The sequence below is a fragment of the Pagrus pagrus genome, assembly GCF_965226575.1.
Source record: "Pagrus pagrus genome assembly, chromosome: 4".
Taxonomy (NCBI): domain Eukaryota; kingdom Metazoa; phylum Chordata; class Actinopteri; order Spariformes; family Sparidae; genus Pagrus; species Pagrus pagrus.
The window spans coordinates 2191049-2216315 of record NC_140188.1 but is presented as its reverse complement, the minus strand read 5'-3'; the positions used below and the strand labels follow the sequence as shown (position 1 = coordinate 2216315).

The window sequence follows — 25267 nt, the reverse complement described above, 5'->3', positions numbered from 1 at the left end:
ACATCCCACTGTGTGTGTGTGTGTGTGTGTGTGTGTGTGTGTGTGTGTGTGTGTGTGTGTGTGTGTGTGTGTGTGTGTGTGACGGTGGTGGAGTGTGAAAATGTTCAGTGTGTGTGTGCACATTGTCATATTTTAATGTTTTTGTCCTGATCGGCCTTCCGTAGGATCTGTAGATTAGTTGCACCTGTTCAGAGCAGCAGACACCAGATAACACGCGTCACTGTATCAAGTCATTTGATGCCTGTAGGACACGCTGGACGTCCCGTACAGACAGAAGTCAAAGTACAGCAGCTGGTGGAAAACGCTGTGACCTCCTGCAGTTTATAGTTGTGCTCACATTCAACCTGAGCAGAGATCTAATCAGCCAGAATGAGTGGAAACACCTGTGTGATGCACCTGGAAACCTGTCTGGTTGTTTCACACTTCTTGTTGCTGCCTTGTTGGACTTGTGTTACTGCAACCTCAGATCCCAGCAAAGACATTTGGTGAGTAAAAAAAAATGTGATACGCAGAACAGACATCACGACAGAGCGGGTTGTTGTTAGAGGGTCAGTGTACTTTGGGGACCACTGTGCTTCAGCTGGTTTTAATTGGCCTTGCTGAGATGGGATCTGTCCTGACACACAAATCAGACAGTGCACGTTGTTGTCTGTGAGCCAGTGAGCCATCAGGAAGCCTCAGAGAGCTTTCAGTGTTATTTTAAGTAAGAGTGAAGAGACGACGGGACCCACAACCAGCAGCTAATCCTCCAGCATCTGTTCAGTCCAAACGGCTGAACGAGAGAGGCCCAGCAGACAGGAGGTTAATAAACACACAGCTCCAGGGTCAGTGTGCGACGCCGGGCCGAACCGGTCCACGCCGGACCAACCCTGACAATTACCTCTCCAGCTTAGCCCCTGATCCGACTTTAATGAGACACATATCCCCCATCTATCCCTCCATCCTGTCCTCTACTTGTGCTCCACCTCTCCTCATCCTCACATCCCTGCATCTATTCCTTTATTTGTCCTCCTACACGTTTGTATCTCTTCCTTCTTCCTGTCATTCCTTCGCCAATCTTCTTCTTGGCTTCTCATCCCATTAATATTATATCTCCATCTTTTGCTTTTTTCTCCTTGTCTCCATCTTCTCTTCTTCTAGACATCCAACCTATCACCTGTCCATCCTGTTCTCCACCTCTGCCTCACCATCTCCATCTATTCCACTCGTCCTCGTCAGTCTTTTGTCCTCTCTAGTCATCTAACCTTTTGCCTCCTCACCACAGTTTTTCCTCCCCATCTTTTCTCCTCCACCTCTTCCCTTGTTGATCTCAGCCTTCATCCCTCCCTCTATCCTTCACGCTCCCCCTGAGTGTCCTCCACCTCGCGTTTACCCCTTTAACATCTCCTTCCCTCTCTCCGCCCAGCCTCACCCTGACCCCTCCGTCACCTCCTTCGAGTGCCGTCTCCTCATCTTTTCCTCTCCGCCTGCTCTCATCCTGACCTCTCCAGTGCCAGCCGTAAGTATCATTGCCGTGCCATCCCTCTTTCCTCTCGTGCTCTCATCCCCACTTTACTGCCATCATGATTGTCATTACAGGAGAGGTTAAAGATCCTATCATTGCTCTCGATGTCATCAGTGCACACACACATAACGAAACACTGGCGTATAAATGTGCTCCTCTCACAGTTTTGACGCGCTGCTAGTTTCTGCCGGCAGAATTACCCCAGAGCTGCGTTTGTGCTCATAATCGTAATGCCTCCGTTTGTGTGCTCGTGTTTGTATAAGTCCAGGATGTGTGTTCCTGTGTGTTTGTTGATCCTGATGTGGTCTCAGCAATAATCCCGCATGTGTAGTGCATGACGGCGTGGGCAGAAATAGCCCGGCTGGTCGGACTGATAGAGTTGATGGCGCCTTCTAGAAATAATTCTCAGACTGTGGAATGAGGCCAGAGCCGGCTGACCCCATTAGAACAACCTTACAACTCATTGTGACGGGCCCACCGCTGATCGACAGGACGCGCTCACCTTTTTCTGATTAATGGTTCTGGACTGGCAGCCGGTCTGTGGTCCAAAGACACGGCGGTTCAGGGGTCCAATATTGTGGCATTGTCTGCGAAAAATCCATTCTGTGCTTATATAAAAATACCCACAGTCACATCTGTGCTACTATATCTGTGTTTGTGCTGCAGTGTTTATTTTGGCAGATTGGGGGTTTTAGTGCAGAGCCTGGCAGGTGTCAGGGGGAATAATGTTAATCTGCATCCACAAATGTATAATTTTAAGGATCAACCCACTCACCAGAATTCATGTTGGCAAAGTATGATTCTGCAAAACCACAGATAAGTTAAAACTTTATGTTTTTTATATTCCATTTTCAAATGATGTCTGGTCACAGTGCTGTGTGTGAGGTCTGGTTAGTGTCAGGAAAGAGGCTTAAAATACCTGTTTTGTCCCGAGGCCTCATTGAAAACACCGGTTTCAGGCTAACAAATGCTGAAGTGCAGACTCGAACTGCGGACACTGGCTTGGCAGCTTAGTCGCCATCCCCTCCGACTCCCAACATAGTCAGGTAGTGTGAATGTGGTATGACACATTTGAAGACATTTCAGTACGGTACATAGCCTATGACACGTACACATTTGAATGCATCTGTGGTTTGCAGAAACGTTAACTGCTAACATGTCATCCTGGTGACTGGGCTGTAAGGATTGCTCGGGGCAAGTAAAATGTCAGTCGATGATGGAAGTAGCAAAGGAGTCAGCATAAGAGTAGTTCACGTTATGAATATGATTTGGATTGTGATCATGCTTTTCACGTGCACACAGATTTGCTCTCATTTTAATCCATGCAGCTATCTGCACTCGGGTCAGACTTGCGTCTCCGCTGTGTCTCATGGGCGCAACGTGACCTGAAGCTTTTATTTATGATGAAACTATGATGATAGATTGCAGAGCCTTTGACAAAACCTCATCCATGAATGTGCCATTGTTCTGCAAAACGCTGACAAACTGTCAGGACTTTTTGGTTTCTTGCCAACGTGTTTTTTTTAGAATTGAGCGATGGGATTGAGTCAAAACCAGAATCGTCCACATGGAGGGTGTAGCTGCTCTTAATTCCACATTCTGTTTGTAACCCATCTGGGACCTGTAGCTGCTCAACTGCTCGCCTCTAACTAATGACTCCCTGAGTAGTGCAGACACCCACAGCAGCTTAATCAGGACGGGAAACACCTGATGAGACAATGCGGGAATAAAGTCATCAGACAAAACTGATTTTGATGTATTTCAGGTTAAGTTTTATCTTTGAATCAGGACGTTATCAAGAATTATTGTTACAAAATCATGTCTTTCATACAAAAACCTGTGTTGAGAAGACAAATCTGTCCGTATGTTGCACTTCAGGAAACTGCTCGCCTCGTTCATTTCACCTTTTCTGAGTATGTTTCTGAGTAAGAATACAGTCAGGAAGATGTTGACTGAGGATAAGTGGTCTTTGGGAGTGACGTCTTGTTTTACATTCACGCAGATCCACACATTAACACCAGGGATGTGCATAAGACCTCTTTTGAAGTGAGCACATGCATCTTAAAGACAACAGTTGGAAAAGATGCTTCTCATAGGTTGTCACTTAACTGTATTAAAGGAGGCCGGTAAAGTGTGAGGTTCCTCTCAGCGTACAGCACTCAGGCCCTGTGATCTGATCTGCTGTTCCATACTATTATTAAATTGTCTTCATCCATGTTGCTATTTCAGCAGCTCCGTCTTTGTGTTGTGCACACATGCATCCGTTAAGCTCGGCTCCGGTTTCCCAACTGTAATCCATACATTTTATTATTTATTTCCTGAGGTCACATGGGGCCTGCAGCTGATTCTCAATAGAGGAAATAACTTGGATAGGATTGCAGTCTGTAAATGCTACAGATTAGTGACCTGGTTAGCTACGGACAGTTTAAGGTTAAGGGTTAAAATGAATACTGGAGGAGGAAGAGGAGAGCATGGACAGGCTTTCAGGAAGAAATTACAGTGTAAACAAAACCATGTTTTTTTCCATTTTGTGTTTATCCGTGCGTACAGCAGGCTGCCCTCTCTGCTGTATTTCACTGCAACATTACATTTTAATTTTAAACTTGAACTAGTCAAACTGTAACTTGTTTCATCACCAGAAAATGTAGTTTTCTTTTATATTTGTTATGGAAAAACTATTGTCTTGAAACGTTCAGATCAATGGTGCTCTAAATGATCGCCCACCGATCATTACAAGCTGATATTTGTTTTAAATATCTTGATCGGTAGTCTGTATAATGGCTGATCAGATAAACATGGTTTCTCTATGTGCCGCTAAAATGTGCTTGGGTCAAACAGACTATCGTTCAGCAAAGGACAGTCTGAACTGACTACTACTGTCTACGCTGATGAACACGGAGTGTGTCCTCTCATGCTGTTACCATCATTATCTCTCTCTGCAGAGCTGTGTCAGCTCTAGTTACAGTTACTGGCAGGTAACTCAGGCCTGAGGAAAACATATATGAAATATGAAGGTTTTGAAATGTTCCCGTGGTACCTGTCCAGCTTTCCACTCAGTCACAAATGGCTCGCAGGCCGGACCTCGCAAACATGTTGCGCTGGTTAAACCGAGAGGATTTAAATAGTCAGAGGAGAGCTAGTTGGCTGTTAGCTGTTAGCAGCCGGTGAGCAGCAGAGTCCTTCAGTTTGTTTGGCTAAGGGCGCTAACAGCTAACGGTGCTAATGGCTTACAGCCGAGCTAAATACACAGCAGGACTGAGAGTCTCTGTTTACAGTGAATGAATGTGCATAAATACTTGAGCTGAGTGCAGTTTAGAGGAAAAATAACTTAAAGTCTGAAATGACAGACACTCGACCTCGGTGTGTATTTCACAAAACTCCTGTCATGGATGAAATAAACCAGATACAAACAGCAACCAAGTGGCTGAGAAGTGGCTTCAGGCTAAAAAGACTGAGAGAACTGGGACCGAGACACCTTCAGTTAAAACGTGTTAAATAGTAAATATAGAGACTTAATCTCCTTCAGATATCCGTTCCACCCTCCAGCTGAACCCCTGACTGTTGTGTTTTCTGATCCACACTCACCGCTGGGCTGTTTTTACTCTGATAGCTGCTGGCTGACTGTATCACTGGGTCTCTGGATTTATTCCTCCGTGTTGGAATACAAAGCATACATCAATTGGTTATATTTCCATCCAGGGAGAGTGTTATTGTGGCCCGTTGCCTTAACGAGAGTAATATAAGCTGATATCAGAAATCATGATGACATTTGTGCACCGTGGCTGCACCATAAAAATGCTAATGTTGTTTTTTTCTGACGGTGGAGGAGGTGGCGGGAGGATTAGACAGAGTGCCGCTGATCTTATTAGATAAAACACTGTCATTACACCCATTGGTCGGTCGCTGCAGTGCTGCACAGGCTTTGCTCATAAAAACACCAATATACCGGGTTTGTTGGAAATGTGACGGGATTAGGATGACTCCTGGCCAAAGTTGATGAGACTCATAAAGACATTTAACGGTGTTATCATAGACATTAGCATTAGGGGCCATTTCTACAGTAAAGGATGCAACATTTAGAAACTGGCTGCGATGGCAAGTTTTAGGGTAATGGTGTTTTTCAGTGTTTTCATGTATAGAAGAGCAGTGGAAGCGTGTCTTCGGCACTGCAGGGCTGAAAGAGGTTTATAACGCTGGAAAGTCCTGGTTGTTTGTGGATTAGAGATGCTTTGTTAATCTTATTAGATTAAAGAGTCCGGCGGAGTTTAATTCACTCTCTATTCAATCCAGTCAATAAGTGGATCAGGATTTCCTTTTAGTGCAAAAAAAACGAGCAACTGCCTTTTTAGGAATGTGCTGTTTTCTCATAAATAAATGACTATGGAAGACAGAGAGCAGTTGGTAATGAAGAACGAAATAATTCTGCTGAATGTTAATGACTGGATTCTTTGATCATTAATTTATATAAACTATTCCTGAAATATTTAGTATATAACAGAAGTGCTTTCGACAACAATTTAAGGATTTTTGCAGCTGTTTTTATATCATTTCAAACCGAATATCTTCTGGGTTTTGGTTTGTTGGATTAATCATTTATTTCATAAATTGATGCATAGATGAATTGATAATGTGCTGCAGTCCAAAAATATTGTAAATGTTGGTTCATTTGGGTTCATTTGAATTAACGTTGCACTTCCCACCATTTTCTAATATTCTGTGTTCTTATAAATGTGTAGGATTTAATGTGATCTATTGGCAGAAATTGAATATATTATTCATACAGTAGTTATGTTTTCATTCCGGGAAAATCTCTTCTTACAAGCCAGTTCTCACTCACAATGCGTCAAATACACCAGCATGGTCAACGGCCAAATGCTTCCAAGTACGATGCTGTACTTACACTTCTAGCGTCATCTTTTGGAGCTGCCCCTCTCGTCCAGTAGTATCAGTGATGCCAGATGGGAAATGTTAAACTATTGTGCCAGAAGCTTAAAATGATCATATACTGGCATTCAGAACAACGCACATTGAACGCAGCGTACCTTTTTTAGTGAGAAAGTTCAAGCTTCACCTTGAATGAGTGTCGAGCGGCAGGAGGAGAAACAACAGCTGTGCTTGTGAAACATGTTCATCATCGCTTGCACCAAAGTATAACTACGGTAGCCCAAATGGACAAACCAAACACTGGCACTAGAGTACGCCTTTAGTATTTTTAGTTGCATTTTTTTAAGCGGTCACTGTAGGGGAGGGTGAGAGGGGTATTCAGTTGGTTGCAATCTGCAACCAGGACCTGTAATTACAAAAATAATCAAGGAAGTCATCGACGAAGAAAATAATAATTTGTTGCCATCATAAACATTTTTAACTGAGTCAACTGAACTGTTAACTTTCTGAACCGGTGCATTTCCATTTTGGGGTAAATAAGTTCCTTTTGGATAAAAGAGAATGTTTCCGTCCTTTTCGGGTTTTTAGTTGAGATACAAAAAAGAAAATGTGATTTAAAAGTCTAATGAAGCTCGGTGTTTACTCCCGTCCGTCAGACCCACACAGCGACAGATGAACAGTTGTGTAACAGAGTAGTGGTGGAAACCTCTCCACAACAACAGCACTCGACGTCACGGTCCACTTTAATACAGAGACTGTAGGGGAAGAGATTATCACTGTGTTACCATGGTGAACTCCAACATCATCAAACCGAGCACAGTTTCACAGTCATGTCACAAATGACACAGAACAACGACACCGATTTGACAAGATGTGCACACACACACACACTCCCACATTTAAACACACACACGCACCTGTAAAAACACTTGACCCTCACAGGAAGAACCACCCACACAGGGTCAGACTTGAAATACATACATTATCCGCTGAAGTAAACATACTGTACACGAAGACGCTCACCACACACCCACGCACTCGATCTCCTCTCCAACCCCTCTCTGCCTCCTGTTTCGCTCTGTCTGACTCCATCTTTCTTTCCCTCCATCCATCCCCCTCCTCCTCCTCCTCTCTCAGACAGTGAAGATGGTTAGTGAAGCGAGAGGAAGAGAAGGCAGTAATAAGACCCTTCCCCGACTCGGCACTCTGCGAGAGGCCGAGTAGCTTCGACACACACAAACAGGAGATGAGAGGCGACGACTGGCTCACATGCTCACAGACATCCAAGACTCTCCGTCCATCTGTCTTCCACTTCATGCACGTTTCTGTGTGGGTACAAAAAGCCTGACACCATGTCTGCTGCACATCTCCTCCAGGCCATTTATACTATTATCTATGATGTGGAAACAGTAGTGTGTGAGTGTGTGTGTGTGTGTGTGTGTGTGTGTGTGTGTGTGTGTGTGTGTGTGTGTGTGTGTGTGTGTGTGTTTTATAGAGGCATGTCGACCTTGTTATCCAGCAGTTTGATTGATAAGGCTCTGTGTGTTTTATCTGATGGCATTGTAAACAGGTGCCTGCTCTTCCTCTGCCCCATTTACACACAACACTCAACTTCCTGCTTTTTTTTTCACATTCTTGAAGGAGACTGGTCGATCAATCTTCTTAAAAGGGCGCGACTTGTTTTAATGTCAGCAATTACTGCATAGAGAAAGGTACGGTGAAGGAGGGAGGCCTCTACCTTTGTCTTTGCATTCGCTTTTATACTAACTTCATTTGAATCAGCACAAGTTTCTAATCGCGTCAACAAAAGACGACCAACCACGAGCAGTGGAGGGGCGGTTCTCTGTTTCCACTTCAAGTACAAATTTGAAAAAAACTGCAAATAAATCAACAAAATCAAAATCCCAAATGATGCTTGGAGAGGCTCTCAGGTATGAAGGTTAGTGTGCTTGAGTGATTATTGTGTAATCGGGCGATCTGCGAGAAAAAAACCCAGCAAAAACTGAGGTCTTAGATTTAAAAACGGCAGCTAACCCAGTTTAACCTTTCCAGCGATATTTTGGCCGTCCTAAATGTAAAAAATTAAATGTGCTGCGGGGTCTGTATTTTTATCCCGAGCAAATCATTTCATTGGATTCCAGTGGTGCCCTCTCTCTGCTCCGGGCATCTGAATGCTCTCCAGCAGAATTGTGTGTGCTCTTAAATGTGTGTCTGCTCCACGGGAGCCTTAAATCTCATAACTCCACTCCAAAATAAACCCCCAGTGGCACCGGCAGCACCACCTACACTGCACAAAATGACATGCTCGGAAGATGATTTCTATCTGCTGCACTTTATTCACGAAGAAATAATATCTCACTGTAGATACAAAATCATTCTGACAGAGAGCTTCACTTAAAGATAACTCACTTGATACCGGTGCCTCAAAGATCCTAAATAAGAGACGCCACACCTCCTGCTTTAAATCACAAACATTAATATGACTTATTTGAATAAAACGACTTCCCTCAGGCTCTGCTTCTGCATTACATGTAAAGCTGAAATGTGATGCATATATTTGATTTTGTTTGAATATTTTTCTTGTCATTTTACTCTTGAAGGTGAAGGTAAGCCTTTTATTTAAATACAGATCACTTGGGTGTCTCATTTCTTTTTACAGTGTAATGGTCTCTAAGCTGGAGGAAACCCCTGGGACACATTTGGAAGCCTTAAAAAAAAACAAAAACCTGAGCAGCATGTGATTTATCTTATAACACCAGGGTCTCCAGAGCCCCCTCATTACATGGTAATTATTCCATGAAGCCAGGAGCAAAGTAGTTCACTGATTTACTTTGGAGAAGTGGTGGAAAATTAGCAAACACCAAAACCAGAGCGTTTATTTTTGGGGCATTCGTGTCAGGTTTAACAGCTCGTGACAGATTCTCTGAAGCTTAGTTTAGATGCTCTCACTGCAGGTGATTAAAGAGACGCCTCGTCTCGGGTTTTTAAAAGAGTCCATGTGACGTGTACATCCTTCTCCAAACATGTCGTCTGTGATATAATTCAATAGTAGTAGTTTTCCTAATTATGATGTGAAATGTGAATGCTGCCTGTATGTTGTTCCCTGTCAGTTATTCGTAGATAAGGCCCAAGCAATATATTACGGATATTATATCATTATCATGATATGAGACTATATATTATCTTAGATGTTGGACATGGCTGTATGGTGATACGACGTCGTCCTCTGGTTTTAAAAGCTATAATACAGTAAAGTGAGGTTATTTTCTGAAATGACCAGTTTGGAGAAGGCAACAGGAACTATTTTTTAAGTTTGAGGTTCATAAAGTAAACAAGTCCCGTCAAGTGCTTCAAGTCACTGTAGACATTTGTAACTAGAATGACAGTCAGTAGAGCGCATACCTCCGCAAAGGCTCAACAGTCCCCCTTCTGTACTCACTCTACTACCAGCAGCCTAAATACACCAATCAATATCCACATAATTCTGTAAAAAAATGTATTAAAATGACAAAAAAAACACCCAATCTTGCAATGTTAAAGACCCAGAGAGTCTATTATGGGTCGAGACAAAACCGGGTATTTCCAGATTTTAAAAAAAACACAACCTGACCTCTTAACAACACTGTCTTAACATAAACTGACTGCTGAAATGTAAAGAAATGTTTTTTATCAGTAGTTTGCATGACTTGACTTCGCTTTAACTGCTGTCCTCCTCTGAAGATGGTAACGTGTTTGTTAGGTCACTATAAGAATAATGTAAGTGGGAGGCAACGTTACTGCACTAAGCATATGAAGGAAAAACACCACTATAGTTAATAATTCCTCCTCAGTTCAGCTCAGTCCAGCTTAGCCATGTTTAAATCTGTGTAAGTCAATCTGTATCCATTAAAGGCGTCACACGTCTCCTCTCTCGACTCCTAAGTGATGAGTAAGTGCAGAGAACGTCAATACCACCCCATCAACAAGACGAGCTCTGCAACCATTAGTCACCTCACTCTTACCCATACATAACTTTAACATAATGTACGTGTTAAAATGTGTTTCCTGGCATCAGTGCTAACCGATGGTGATGATTTGATCGGGTTTTTAAATACTCGTGAGGCTGCGACGACCTCAGCTGACTTCTGCTTCTTCAAAACTGAACTGACACAATGAAATCAGATATTTCTTTTTCCTGCTCTCTGATACATACAGTACATATCTGTCAGAGGTCAGGGGCAGCCTGCAGCAGCACCTTCAGAGGAGGTGAGTTTTAAAAGACACTTGACAGTATTGCTTTGAATTGTTCACTGAATTCATACCGCGGTCTTTTCTGACTGGTAGATTGTCTGTAATTTAAGAAGCAGCAGGTGTCGAGGCAGGAAACTCAACCGGCAGTCAGACTCTTCTAGTTGGCTTGTAGAAATCTGGAAATTGACGGGTTGAATTTCCTGGTGGATGTAGAAGAAACTCATCACATCTAAAAGAAGTTAATGTAAAACCAATTTCTGTTAAATTAGAAAAAATACTCATTAAGTCCTAAAGCTTTCGTACCTCATTTAGGAGCAAGTAGGGTTTATAGATCGTGAACATCTGCAAGCTGCACATGATTTATGGAAATAAGCATATGAGAGGATTTTATATCTCATTTGTGAGAAAAATCTGATCCTATATTTTCTGGTTACACGTTCTGGTAAGTAGGTGGTACATACCAAGTAAATTACCACAGTAATTACCTGAAAATGAATTGAAAATTGCACCAACATGATTTAATGATAATATTCTGCTATTTGTTAACACACAGTTAATAAATACCGATGTGAATCAACTTCCTTAAATCCAGTTTTCAAATGCTGCTTCCATTTGAGCTCTCAGAAGCAGCGTTGTCAGTGTCGAAGAGTTATTAATGATCATCTTTTTGGCTGATCAATAACGGACGTTTTATTCTCCTACTGTTCTACTAAGGAGGCAGGACCATCAGTCAGCAGGGTGCTGGTGAAAGATTATATGAAATATTAACTATGAGTTGTAGACTGACGTCCTCTGCATGCAAAGTGTTGTTTGTCGGGTGTCGGGTTAGCAGATCAATAACAAATGATCTTCTTTGGCTAGCGGTCTTGTTCATCTCTTTTTCGACAACTACCAGGGTTAAACTACGCCTTAGTGTGTTTCCACATTAGCCCAAGTCTATACTCTGATCTGTTAATGTGTTTGGGATGGAGGCGTGGGGGGCTAATAAAGCTTCCTCGTGTTCAATCAGTTTTTAACGGATAAGCACGGAGCTCCCGCCCACTCCGTCTCCGGAGTCTTTAAGCATGCAGCAGTTGGCTGTTGTCCAGTGGTCATTTAGTACGTGTGGTTCCCAATATTCAGCTAAACATGCCCTTGAAAACAATAAAAAAAATTAAGTGATTCCTCCTCGCTGTCTCGGAGATGCAACACTAAACATGCACGATGGTTGAATATTCAGTTTTATGAATTTATTTGACCTTTTAAGTGAGCAGGATGGTCTCTTGAGATCAAAATGGCACGGGCAGAGTTTGATGAAGGGAGTTAAATACATAAAGACCTCTGGAAACACATCGATTATCCAAACTTCTCAGAGAAAAGATACAGTCATAGCCAGAGCGGCATGAAAACACTCACAATGTTGTCTCCTCTTCATAGTTTGGTCAAGCTCTCATATTTTCACTGAAGGGAAATCCGAATGCAAACAACAATAGTTTAAACAATGGTGTTCTTCTAATTTTGTGTCAGTAGTTCCCGTTTGTTGCCATAGTTTGATGTGGAATGATCTTATCTCTAAGCAAAGTCGGGGCTTGACGTATTTTTTGGTAAATAATGGCTTTCCCGCAACGCCCCCACCCCAATGTAATCTGACACCACAATATAAATAGAATAAAAACAAGGATGTGAAAGTAAAAATGACTTTTGACTAGTCTAAAATTCATAGCTCCCAGTAAAATAAATAAAAATGCATACAAAATGTATAAAGGGGGGATAAAATCCTGCAGGGCTGTAGTCTGCAGAGTGGAGGCAAGTGAGACAGGAGGCAGATGTCTTTAACGCGGAGGTCTTGCCTAGACGGACCCGGTGCTGATTCTGAATATCAATGTGAAAACAGTGAAACAAGTGGACTGTCCTGTCTGATAACAGGCAGTCTTTAATGAAATGTAGAAGCCTGTTTCATTCATTTTCAGGGCTTTGAGTGAGCGCAGTGATGAGTTGCACATCAGGCAGCGTCATTTATGTACGCCCACCTCTGGGCTGAGTTTCCAGGTACGACACATCACCATGAAACTGGGAGATTAACAGGATAGATTACCAATCGGGAGAATAGCGGGAGAAAGGGTTGAAAAAAAAAAGGAAGGCTCTTGCAGAAATTGGGAGTGCTGGCGGGTCTGCCAATGTGCAGTTGCACAAAAGTTTGATTAATTCTTTTGGTCCATGGTTATTCCTGACTGCATTTGTGCTGCATTACACTGTATGAGATGGAATCACAAGGTCGGCGCCGTCAGTTTAAGTTGATTTGAGACAGCACACTGTCAGAAATGACTGAAGATGAGGTTCAAGTATAACATGTAAGAACAGCTCCACGAGGTGTTGGTTTCCAAGTTTTGGTGTGGAAGAACTTGACCTCATCCATCCAGCACTGTTGGGATAAACTGGACCGTGAGCCAGACCTTTTCGCTTTACCATCAGGGTTTGACCTCACCAACGCTCGCATGGCTGAATGGAAGCAAATCCCTGCAGTCAGGTTCAACATCTGTTTGAAAGCCTGAAGCGAGGAGCCCAGAGGTAGTTATAGCAACGAGGTAATGTCCACAGTTTTTGAATCTCTTATCAGATATTTGAATCTACTTCACTGTATTCGTCCTGCACTGTCAAGCCTTCAAGAAGACTGTACCTGCTTTCTCTGTCCTTCTCCCATGGGTGTAATCAGTGCTTCAGAAGAGGTGGTTAATGGGTTTTGGGTGTCTTCTGTCCATCGCCGCATCAGTGAGATGGATGAATGAGTCAGTGACGGCTTGATAAATCAGTGGACATGCAAAAAGATGAATAAATGGATGGTTGCACGGATGGAGGGACATGACGGATAAGATTGATAGATACAGTGAAGAGATAAAAGGCAGGGAAAGACTCTGGCAAGAACCTGGCCAGTAAGACTCCCCAATAACCTTTGATAGGTGGACGGGCAGTTAGTTACATTAATCTGAGACTGATCGATATGAAGAAGAGATAGCATTTCATTGGTTTTATGTTTTTAATTTGTCGTTTCTTTGGATTGACTCATTGATTCAAATGATTTCAGGAAAATGGAGAAAAATGTCCATCACAGTTTCCAAGTCAAGTCCCAGTCTAAATCTCCAAAATGTCCTTTTTTTGTCCAACCAACAATCCAAACCTGAATATGTTCATTTACCTCTGTATGAAACAGAGAAAACACAGTCAAATATTTACATTTGGAACTGAAATGAATTACTACTGCTGTATATATAATATTGATTGAATTGCTGAGGCAGAAGAGGCTGCAAAGAGCGAAATGGATGAGATGTGGACTGTATAGAGGTGGGAGAAGGGAAACTGAGTGAAGGCTTTGGACAGCAAGAGCACAGAGAGACATTTCTTTTTGCTCTGCTGTCTTACTCTTTTTTGTCTTGTTATTCACGTCTCTTTCTCCTCTTTCTCTCTGTCTTTTAACAGAAGTAGTTGAATGTTATCTGTCGAAGTTCAGATCAGGGTAGAGAGACTGTCCAGATTTATTCCCCCTGAAGCTTTTCTCTGTCTGTCTCCGCTGCAGTATTCACCGGGGATCGACAGATTTGAGTCGAAAAGGATCAATCCGTGATGCAAATGTGAACAAAAAGGTCGCTCCTGCAAACAAAATTCAAAAGCAGGATTGATGACTGATTGACAAGTCGTCTACACGCTGTCTAACAATGGAAAGTAGGAGTTATCTGACCCTGTTTAACTGGTATTCAGCTTTAAACGGAGTCCTACCATGTATTTTCTAGTCTTATCATTTTACATTACATAGGATTTATCTACTGATTGGCCCCCTTGAAAGATAAAGCTACATTTTTGTTGGAGGAAGAAGTTAAACTCGCTTCACATGGAGTTGACAGCGTGTCCAGTGCTCTCAGAGTCGGGCAATCAATTATCAGGAGAAACTTCAGAAATGTATTGCTAAGTGAACTAGAGCCCACAGATTCAGGCAACGGACTTCATTAAAGTTTCACGCGTCTTTCACGTTAGTTTTTGCCTAAATCTTCAGGCTAACTTCAGTTTCTCCTGATATGTTATTGTGTCTGCTGCTGTAAGCCTCGAGGCTGAAACATGAGTCTTTCACATTTTTACACCAACGTTATTATGTAGACGAGTTCGCCCTCCTTTTCCTCCGGTGTGTCACATTTGCTGTCATGTACAGCGAATGTTAAGCTTTAGTTAATTACATTTTGTATTCGACACCTGTTTTTTTTATGGAGCTGGTGATGGAAGTAGTGAGGAGTCAGACAATCTCACTGTAAACGCACGGTACAGGGGAATTAATGCTGATTGTATCCTTTCCCATTGAAGACAAAAGCCAGATGTTAGTGGGTGTGAGTGTTTTTTTTCCATCTAGTGTGAAAGGGGCATGAATAAAGTAAGTGTAAACTCACACTCACACATTATTCAGCTCGGTAATTTTGTAAAACAGCTGGCCGATGTAGTTGTTCAGCTCAAACAGGAGAATATTGTACATTTGTGGAGAACTATTTTCAGTGGCAGATTAAAACACATTTGGTGCTCTAGTGAGGGATTGGAACAATTATTGTTGATTTTGGTCTTTTCCTGGGGTGTGATGCCGATAAGAAAACATTTTATTATACATCTTTGGTCACAAACAAGGAATTCTTGACTGTGGCTTCATCATCCAAGCATCTAATGTGGCAGATAACTAATGTTAAGCTAATGATATGCGTTTTACTTCAAGAACACCACAGATCAGAAATTTCTTGCATATGGAAGATGAATATCCATCACTACCTGACAGATGCAGCCACATCTTGTCTGCCATCTGCCCTTGTCGTTAAGTGTGGTGACCGATCTTAAGTCCTGCAGCCAGACGGAGTAAGAAACTCCTGAAAACTCAATTTGTTGAATCAATGTGCAGCTTATTTCTTATTGATACACACTCATCAAAAACAGCCGCTGACTCCCAGTAAAGCCTTCACACTCGACCGACCCAGACGCCGTTAGAATCGACTGATGAGAGTCGGTGAAGTAGGCGGGAGGGCAAGGACACTTCTCCCACTCACAGACCCCATGTCTCTAATCATCCACATCCTGTATCATGTAATGTGACTGTGCACAGTGTGTCAACCAATCAGCTTATTAGTCAGCTCATTTAACTTTCAAAACATCTACCATCGGCTCGAGTCCTCACTGTCCTTGAAAGAGATGAAGACAGAAACATGAACGCTGGATAAGTGAAAGAATGAGCGTAGATAAAAGTTAATGCTGTGTACCGGACAGGAGTCTGGACAGTTTTATTGGCTGCACTCATATCCTGGCCCATTGTCTTTTACTAGGAGGCACTAAACCGAAGAAAAGAAGAACATCCTTCGGTAAACTAATTATTGACATAACTCTCGGCTGTAAAACTGACACCCATTGCAAATATAACAAAATTCCAGTACGACAACCTTTGTTAGCAGGCTGGAGCCAGCCGGTTACATCATTAAACGAGGCCCCAAGGAACAGCACAGGGCTGTGGGGGTGATTTTGGTGATTGGGCCAAAAACAATGTATCATTACCACCAATGTGCATTTTAAAGCCGCCAAGAGAAAGTCCAACTCTCAGTGAAAGACCCAAATATCATGGGTTAAGGGTGTTTCTGCAGGCATAGTGCACGAGAAGGCATGGCAAACTTTTTGGGAAAAATAAAATCGGGTGCCATATTTATTTGAATAAATTCATTCTTTGATTCCTGATTCACCTCTCAGACAAGCAGATTATACTGCAGCAGCAGGGCAGCGGTTTGAGTTTCCAGTCCAGCCAAAGTGTCCACAAATAAGAGAGCAGGTGGTTTTTACTTTCCCAAAGAAAAAAAAAGCCATTAAAGAACGTACAGCGATGATTATTTCATCACTGAAGTTGAGCAGAGAGGGAGGAAGAGGAAGGAGAGGGGGAGAAGAAGGGGGTAAATGGAGCGAGAGGAAGGAGGAGAAAATTGGATGTTGGGTTGAAGTTGATTAATGGTGAGCACCGAGGAACATGGGATTAAGAAAGTGGAAAAGGACAAAAAGGACAAAAATAGATGAAGGGGGAAAAAAGAGACGGACGCATGGATGGTCAACGAAAAAGAGAGAGGGATGGGAAGAAAGAGGGTGGTGATGACGTGAGAGTGTGGGATTGGTCCATCCCTGTGGCTGAGCTGTTTCCATGCTGTCAGCTCCTGTTGGTCATTACCAACCTGAAAAAACAAACATCAATTCTTCCTGCAGGGATTGGAAAGGCCCATGATTAATTACAGTCGAGGCTCCGTCACAGAAGTTTACAGTGACAACTGTAGAAATGACCAGCAGCCCCCTGCACCGTGCCGCCGCAGTCGACCTGTCATTTCTACGTTGGCCTCATGTGTTGTTGATCAGCAGCGGGAGTGGAGGCACTAACGCAGCCATAACAGGAGCCAAGACTCCGAATTCCTCTAGTTTGTAGCTCTGGTGTCAAATCTATTGAACAAAAGGAAGTATTTTGTTATTGTATTACACTGGTTAGAAGCAGTTGTATTTCTCTATAGAACAGGTGACAATCACCTGACTAACAACAACGTAACCTTCAGCTGTGATATCTGTAGAGAGGGTGCGCTCAGGGACGGGGACCAACCGATATGTACATCAATAGTTCCATATCGACTGCATCGGTTTCTGCTCGACCCAATCAATCAATAGAACTTTTGACCTTTGGCCACGGAAACTAAATAATTTTCTCTACTACCACCTCTGCCGCTCAGTGTCCTGGGGGAAGAGAAGAGTTAAATCCGTTGTTCATGTACCAATCAGACAGAATCATAATGTTTTCGGCTATTATCTGGCGTATTTATCTTGTTTCTCTTTTTAATTTATCCATATGCAGATATCTTTTGAAGCAAATCACCCAAAATATCGCCTTCCGTCTATTTATCGCATCTCAAGTCACTCATTGGCCTAAACAGTGAGATTAAGGCCCAGATATCTAATGGTTACACCAGAAGCCCCCCAAAAATAGCCGTTGCCCCCAGAGGGTGTATCATCAGCGTACGGTAGCTGATGGGTTCCCAATGGAGTTTTTGACCTCCAGTAGCGCTATGGAGTTGTTTTTCTATAAGTGGATCTCTGTTGTGTTCATGGGTGACATGATAAACAGACCTGCCAGTGGATTCACACTGGTCCACTGATCTACAGGTGGCAGTAACACGCCTACATATTCAGCAGTGTGACAGCAAAGACGATGAAGCAGCATGCCGTGTGCGTAAACATTGAAGAACAAATGAATAAATAAATGAAGAATTTGGCTTTACATGTTTATTTTATGTAACACTATTCAGACACAAGGCAATTCAAAGTCATTTACAGGAGCACAGAAATACACTAAAAACAACAACATCTAAAGAAATTGCATTGACATAGCTGTGCCACATCTCCATCAACTCCTCTTAATGCCAGAGTAGAGTTAAAAAAAGGAGATGGATCCAAAATCTTTTTTTTTTTTAACTCATAACAAAGCAGTAGCAAAGCTTACGATCTATGTGTCACTGCTGAAGTGACACCTTAACAATCAATATGACATGATAGCAGAAGGACCCCACTGCTTCACATCAGCGATCCCTCTGCCGGCGGGCGGCTCCGTCCTCCCTCGTCCATTAGTTTTTACATGGAAGTCACACGGTGACGGTGGATCCACGGCTCCGTTGCTCTCCACGCACCGCTAATCACATTCAGCTTTCATGTTCTTTTTCCAATTCTCCAATTACGCTACTGTAGTGGAGCTGAGTCGGCTGGATTTTTACACACCAAGAGAGTGTGTGTGTGTGTGTGTGTGTGTGTGTGTGTGTGTGTGTGTGTGTGTATAAAGTAAAAGGCTAATGGAAACTTTGGAGGATGCAGTGTTGCCTGCAGGAAGGAGGACCAGGAGGAAGATTTTCTTTGTCCCTCCCCTTCCTCCCCCTCTCTCTTTGTTCTCTCCAACCTGACAAGCCTTTAATTTTCATCTCTTCTCTCCTCTCTTGTCTTCTGCTTTGCACTTTGATTGGTGAGTCTCACGTCTCCTTCTCACCTTCCCACATCTTCTGATAGATCGCTCACCTTTCTTTCTTTCTCCTCTCTTATGCTCCTTCTGTTTCCTCTCTCTCTTCCTATTTTCTTTTTTCTTGCTTCTCTTCTTTCAGCCTGCAAACAACCAAACTTTTGATCCCTGCCAGCGTCTGGTCAGCAGTGGAACAGAGAGTCTGGTTTCCTCTGCTTACTTTTTATCTGATTTAAGCTCCCTCAAGTCTCCTCCTGGTCTCCACGATCACCTCGCTGGAGATTCAGCTGTTTCACTCTTGATACCGACTCTGATGCTTCAAATAATTGTAACTGGGGATATCTGAGTGTAACTGAGAGCGGAAACACTATAATAATGACTTCATGTTGACATTAAGAAAGACAGTGTTGTATAGACAGTACTGTATTAATCACAGTTGCATGTTGGACAGTAAAAAATGAATGATTGCCACTATACTGAAGCAGCATGTTGGATGGTTCATTCCTATCAATCCTGCCGAACTCTTGCCTACTGTTTAAGATTAGTGAGTAGAGTGAAGCTGCAACAATTAGTCAATTAATCAATCAAAAGTCAATCGATCACTAACTATTTTTCCAGCTTCTCAAATTTCCTGCTTTTCTTCGCCATTTATGAAGATAAAGAGTCTTCTCTGCTGTCGGTTGGACAAAAGAAACTATTTGAAGCCCTCTGTCACATACCAGCACTCCCAGGTGCACCGCCAACGCTACATGGACACGGGCCCTAAAGGTGGAATGAAGTTGTCATCTTATCTTAGTTTACAGACCCAACATGTGACTCACTGGGACTGATTTGTCTTCATCATTTTCTAGATGTCCAGTTTCCCTTTTCAGCACCGAAACATTACCTCGACTGAAAGGCCGATAGTGAAAGATGCGTTCACAGATTGAAGCGGCTCGGTGTTTAAGTCTTCTCACTCTGTATCTGCATCGTTCGTCACTCTCTCCTCCTCCAGTCGGATAACCTTTTAATCCATTACCTTCATCGCTCTCTAGTCTGAGTCAGCACAGTGATTGGACAGGCAGGCAGTCTTTTCTACTCGTCTAATCACTATTGTACTCTCTCTCTGTCTTTCTGAGCCTCTCTCTGTCGCTGAAGCCTCCCTCCATCTTTTCAATCAGATCTTCTCTCTGATTATTATCATCACTGCACACATCATGACTCCGCTCTCTGCAGGAAGGAATCCTCGTCTCCATTTAAAAAATGTCCGCTGACGGGGAGGTATGAAATGCTCACATTACGTCCTCCCACACACACACACACACACACACACACACACACACACACACACACATGCAAACACACAACCAAATGCCTGTAGTCTCTCTGGGCTAATTACAGCTGAGGACTTTAATAGGCCAGAGAATGGTGCAGCGCTGAAATATGTCCACTGTAATTAGTGAGCACTCTCCTTTTTATTTTAATGGAACACACACACACACACACACACACACACACGCACACACACGCACACGCACACCACAAAAAAACACACACAAACATGCAGAATAGTCTGTTTTTGTGTGATTACATGACACGTTGTCCTTAAATGTTCTCAGATTCCAGCTTTAACTTTATTAAATAATTTACTTGTGTATTGCTGTTTTGAGACTTTATGCTTTTACTATCTAAAACTGAAAAGGTAATTTCTCCTTTTAGCTTAACTGAAAAGTAAAGTTTCAATAAGTTGCCACCAACTGAAACATCAACACTTACTCTGCAATGAATAAATGTTGGATATTCACTCACATAGAAATACTCAGATGACCTCTGACCTCACGGCAGCAGGAGAAAAAGTCCTGACAGTTGAATATATTATCACAAATGCCTGAATATCTGGATAAACTGCTCCAATATACATGCACACATCCAGAACAGGGTCATATTCTGGCACCCAATATGTTTATTTCCCTGGTTTTTACATTACATCAACATATTTAGTCTCTCACAGTTCAGCTCACATGAGGCCATTCTGGTTTTAAACAGCACACAAAATAAATGTAATGCAACAAAATCACATGGACAGGGACTTTCTGTAATTCTCAGATGTTAACCTCAACAAACCTCTAACTCTGTCCACACACACAAACACACACACACACACATACGCTGTGTGTGTGTGTGCGTGCGCTAAAGGAAATTATTTAGGCCAGTTTTTCTATTAGAGGAGCAGCTGACTAATCCCTGTTTTAGAGGGAGAGGAGAATAATCTGCCTTTGTCTGCTCTCTGTGTGTGTGTGTGTGTGTGTGTGTGTGTGTGTGTGTGTGTGTGTGTGTGTGTGTGTGTGTGTGTGTGTGTGTGTGTGTGTGTGTGTGTGTGTGTGTGTGTGTGTGTGTGTGTGTGTGTGCGCAGCACAGCTAGATATTTGTTACCACACAGTGAAATACAATAAAAATGGCTCCATTGTTTTGGTCCAATTCACCTAAAAACACAAACCACACAGGGACAGAAGAGGATTAGAGCCGCTGGTCAGAACAATGCTTTTTATCTCACAATTTAAAAAGACCAAATGGAAACAATAAAAATCCAAATACTAATAAATAAGAACCTGAATATTAACCACATCATTTTCATTCTTTTCTCTTTTTTGTTTTGGCTTTTCAACCCTATTAAGCCGCCCGGTCTTTATAGACGTCTAAGGATTCACGACCACCTGGACTGTACACGCCAACTGCACGTGTGAGGGACACTTGGGAGTAGTGGATTACATGTACTTAAATGAGTAGTTTAACTACATTTTGCTGCAGTTTGCTGTTCAGTTTCTTTCAGCTGCAGCACCGTGCACAGAGCAGCACGGGATAATAACACGGCGTGTTGTCAGGTGACGGAGTTCAGGGGCAACTTTTGAACCAGATGGTGGTGCGACCTCCTCTGCTGCCCTCCTGTGTGATCGACTCTTCAGCTCACTGAGCTGTCAGCAGACACTTTGTGGTGCATTAGGATTTTATATCTCAACTACGGCGAGGACGAACACTTTATTTCTTTGACTGTGTGGAAGAGAGATGTTTTCATTTCACAGATGATGATAAACGACAGGAGAACTTGAGCCTCCTGTAGTAAATGAGAGCAGACGTGCAGGCTGGTGCAGGAGTTTGGACAGTTGCTCTGCAGGTGAGCTGAGTTAACATGCTGCACTCTGGCTGAGCAGATCTCCGGCATACCTCTCCTCATGTTTAACGTGCATAAAAAACCCACTGAGTTTCAATTTCATTTTTAAAATGTTGAAATGTCTCTATACAGAGCTACAGATACCACAAGTCAGGTATCAGATTTGGTTTGGATCGGCGCATCACTACTCCCACGTCTTCAGCTGGAATTTATCAGCGCTTCTATGTTTGGATGCCAGGAGGTGCAGCAGTGGCTTCGAGCCACCTGCTGGTATTTTTTAAAAAGAAATCAATTTGGCATTTTGTGCGGAGAGCGCTTCACCCCACAGAGTGTGAAGTTTGTTACTTTCTGGCTTGAAGGCTCTAAGTCAAAGAAGAAATAAAACTAGTTTTGATTTAGTTTTTGATCTTCTTGAGTTTTGCCTTCTCTGCGATCGACGTTAACTTCCACTGCATGCCACCTCCTGTCACGATCAACCTGCTGGAGAACCTCCACTCTGCTCGAACGCAGGTGCCTCGGTGTCCTCCTGTTGAAGACACTGTCCTGAATCATTTAAACCCTGAGGGGGGGAAGTACAGTAGATATGGTCAGTCTCTCTCCACATACACACACACAAACATGCTGTATTTGATACTAGCCTTGTATCATGTGTTGAGTGACTGGAAACGAAATATTGTCACGTAATCAAAATATGATCAAAATCTGAAATATCCAGATCACAGAAGCTGCAATGTTTTTGATGAAAGGTCAAATATGTGACAGAGGAGCCTCATGATGAAGTATATCCTTTGTTTTTATTTTTGATTACACGTGTTGTGCAGCCCTGTTGTCAACATGAGCTCACAGAGCTTCCTCACCGTGATGCCAGTCAACACTTGTGCTGCTGAAACAAAGCAAAGCGAGGGAGTGGATCGGCCGGAGCCTTAAAATCTAACAAACACACAGCCAATCACAGCCGCCCTCACATCCTTCTAGTATTCATGACTGTCACAAAGATGAGTCATGTGAGCGTCCTCTGATTGTCTTCTTCTATTAACTTTAAGACAACTAAAACTACACAGTTTAAAGACCCACTGTTGGTTTGAGACGGGCTTTTTTTTTTACTTTTCCTTCTGACCTGTCTGATTCTATAAGAACAAAAGTATCAAACATCCTCCAGCACACCGTCTGACTCCGAATAATACATTTATTTTGCAACGTTTCAGTTCACAGGCGAGAACTTTTCCTCGGCTCGTCCCACTCCTACGCACCTGTCTCATGAAATAGATGTGCAAAGTGCTCTTTTGTTTTTAACTGCATGAAAATCACTCCTCTTCTATATTTCAAAGTCAAGCGGAAGTTACTATTCCACTCTCTGCACAGGTCACCTCGATGTGGACGTGTCAATCATATGCATCTTCCCACAAAAACCAAAAAAAAAAAAAAACTATAATCACAAATAAACAAACCAACAACAAACCGAATGTACACACACACTAACACACACTGAGAGAAGTCAATGCAAGGTGTCGATAGCGGTGTGGCAGCTCAGCACTGCTGACAGAGACTTCTTTATTTCCCATCAGTCACTGGGCTGAATTAAAGACATCGATTAGCTTCGGCGGCTGTGAGCTACACTTGACTTTAGCAGCATCCTGTGTGAGTGATGGCAGAGGTCAGCAGGTGACCTCCACCTGATGATAAACACCCACGTCAGCAGCTGTTTTAGAAAAGGTCCTCGGCTGCACGCTGACTCCGGACGACCTCTGACCTCTGGCCTCACCGCAGAGCCGAGCCGCGGAAAAGAAAATTTCCCTACAGTTTAATATCTTATCACAAATTTACGATGATCTTGATCAAGTGGTCCCACGCGCCTGCTCCTGCTTCCCATAAATCTTTGCTGCAGAGACGGTCGGGGGTGATTCATTAATGAGAGATAAAACGATTAGAGGGGAAGATTTAAACTGTGCAGCGAATTGGTTTAGAAGAAGGCTAAAAATAAGACAAAGGCATTAAAGACGAGATATTAAATTATTAACACCGTCGTAGCTAAAAAACCTCAACACCAAACCTGAGAAAACTGAGAGGGGGAGGCTCTTTGTATAGACACAAGCTGCACAGTTGGCACAGAGAACAGACAACACGGACACATTTTAGGATTTATCTTTCTATCCGGGAAACATGAATATTACATGTGTCTGTAAACTGTCACTGTCAACATTTTGTTGTACTGTCGTATCTGCTCCTGGAAACTGAAGCATCATCACATCCTGGTATGTGTCTTTGGATCTTTGGAGAACTTTGTTGATTTAACTGAGTGAAATAAAACTCCCTCACCAACATCTTCCCAACAGGAGAAGGAGCTGTATCCAACTGTTTCTCTTTGTGCAGCGATTTGTCGGGAGTCTGTCTGTTTTGGTTCGTATAAACAAAAGCAAAACAGTGTGAATGTTGTCCAGGAGAGATCAGGAAGTGCGTGCCGTCATCACCACATTTAAGCAATCATCACGTATCATCCGCCTCTCTCTGTGAATGCAGGCTTCTCTGCACCTTCCACTGAGATCGTTGTAGAAACACTTCCATTCAGATGTGGTCGGATGTCACGTTGTGCGAACACGCTCTTTTCCACACTGCTGGAGCAGATGCAGTGAGATCTTGATATGCAAACAGGTGATACAGACAAATTAAAAACCACCAATGACTAACTGTTGGAATGGAAATGTGTTCACAACAGATGAGATTTATTAAATCAGTCGTATAAATGGCTGAATATATTGAGAAAGAGTAAACGCAGCAGTCTATTCATTTTTCAAACTTTCATGTGATTTAGACCGACTAAATTATTAATGTTAATCAATGAAATGAATGTTATCTCTATTCATTAATAATCACCGGAGCCTCTTACTTGGGTCGCTCGTTGCGACTAGCGTGCGTCCGTCCAACTCCAAACCCCAAACTCGTTTTGGATGCGAGTGCGGGGTCAGCTGCAGCGAGTGATGGCAGGCTGTCCTCCCCGTTAGTGGAAGCAAACAGCGGGATTGATCAGGTTGAAGGACCGGACCTCGGTGGTTCTGTTTCCTTCTGAAGTAAAAAAACGTTCTTCCTTCTGCAGGGTGGTGAGGAACGACTGGGTTGTACAGTGTTCCTCTACAACAACAAACAAACATCTCGTCCAGCGGGTCTTGGTTGTGGCAACTTTCGCCCAATAAGGAGCGGGGTTAGAATTTAGGACGGATATTGCACCGAAATACCGGACCGTTGGCCGTTGGCTCAGTTCTGCTAGTTTGAGAGGGCTCTGTCGGGAGGCTTCTGGTTTTCCTTACAGTCCTCTCTAGTGTTTGCAATATGTGGATGAGGTCCCAACACCACATTGACTCAGGACCACTTTCTTTAATAAACTCTCTCCTTAACCAGGTTGTTCTGTCTCTAGACCCAAACAAACTTTAACATCAGCTGAGTCAATCACACGTGAGTTTTATCTTTGCAGCACTGATGAAGCTAAATG

At 42.8% G+C, this 25267-nt stretch overlaps 1 protein-coding gene across 1 annotated transcript in view; it reads left to right on the top strand.

The window, feature by feature from the left end:
* Positions 1–266: 266 nt before the first annotated feature.
* The window catches only part of LOC311255720 (leucine-rich repeat and fibronectin type III domain-containing protein 1-like protein), a gene marked incomplete at its 3' end in the record, with an annotated part of 276352 nt that continues 251351 nt past the window's right edge, over positions 267–25267 (top strand). The window contains exons 1-2 of the mRNA XM_084350369.1: positions 267–485; positions 1406–1498. The remainder of the gene's footprint in view (positions 486–1405; positions 1499–25267) is intronic.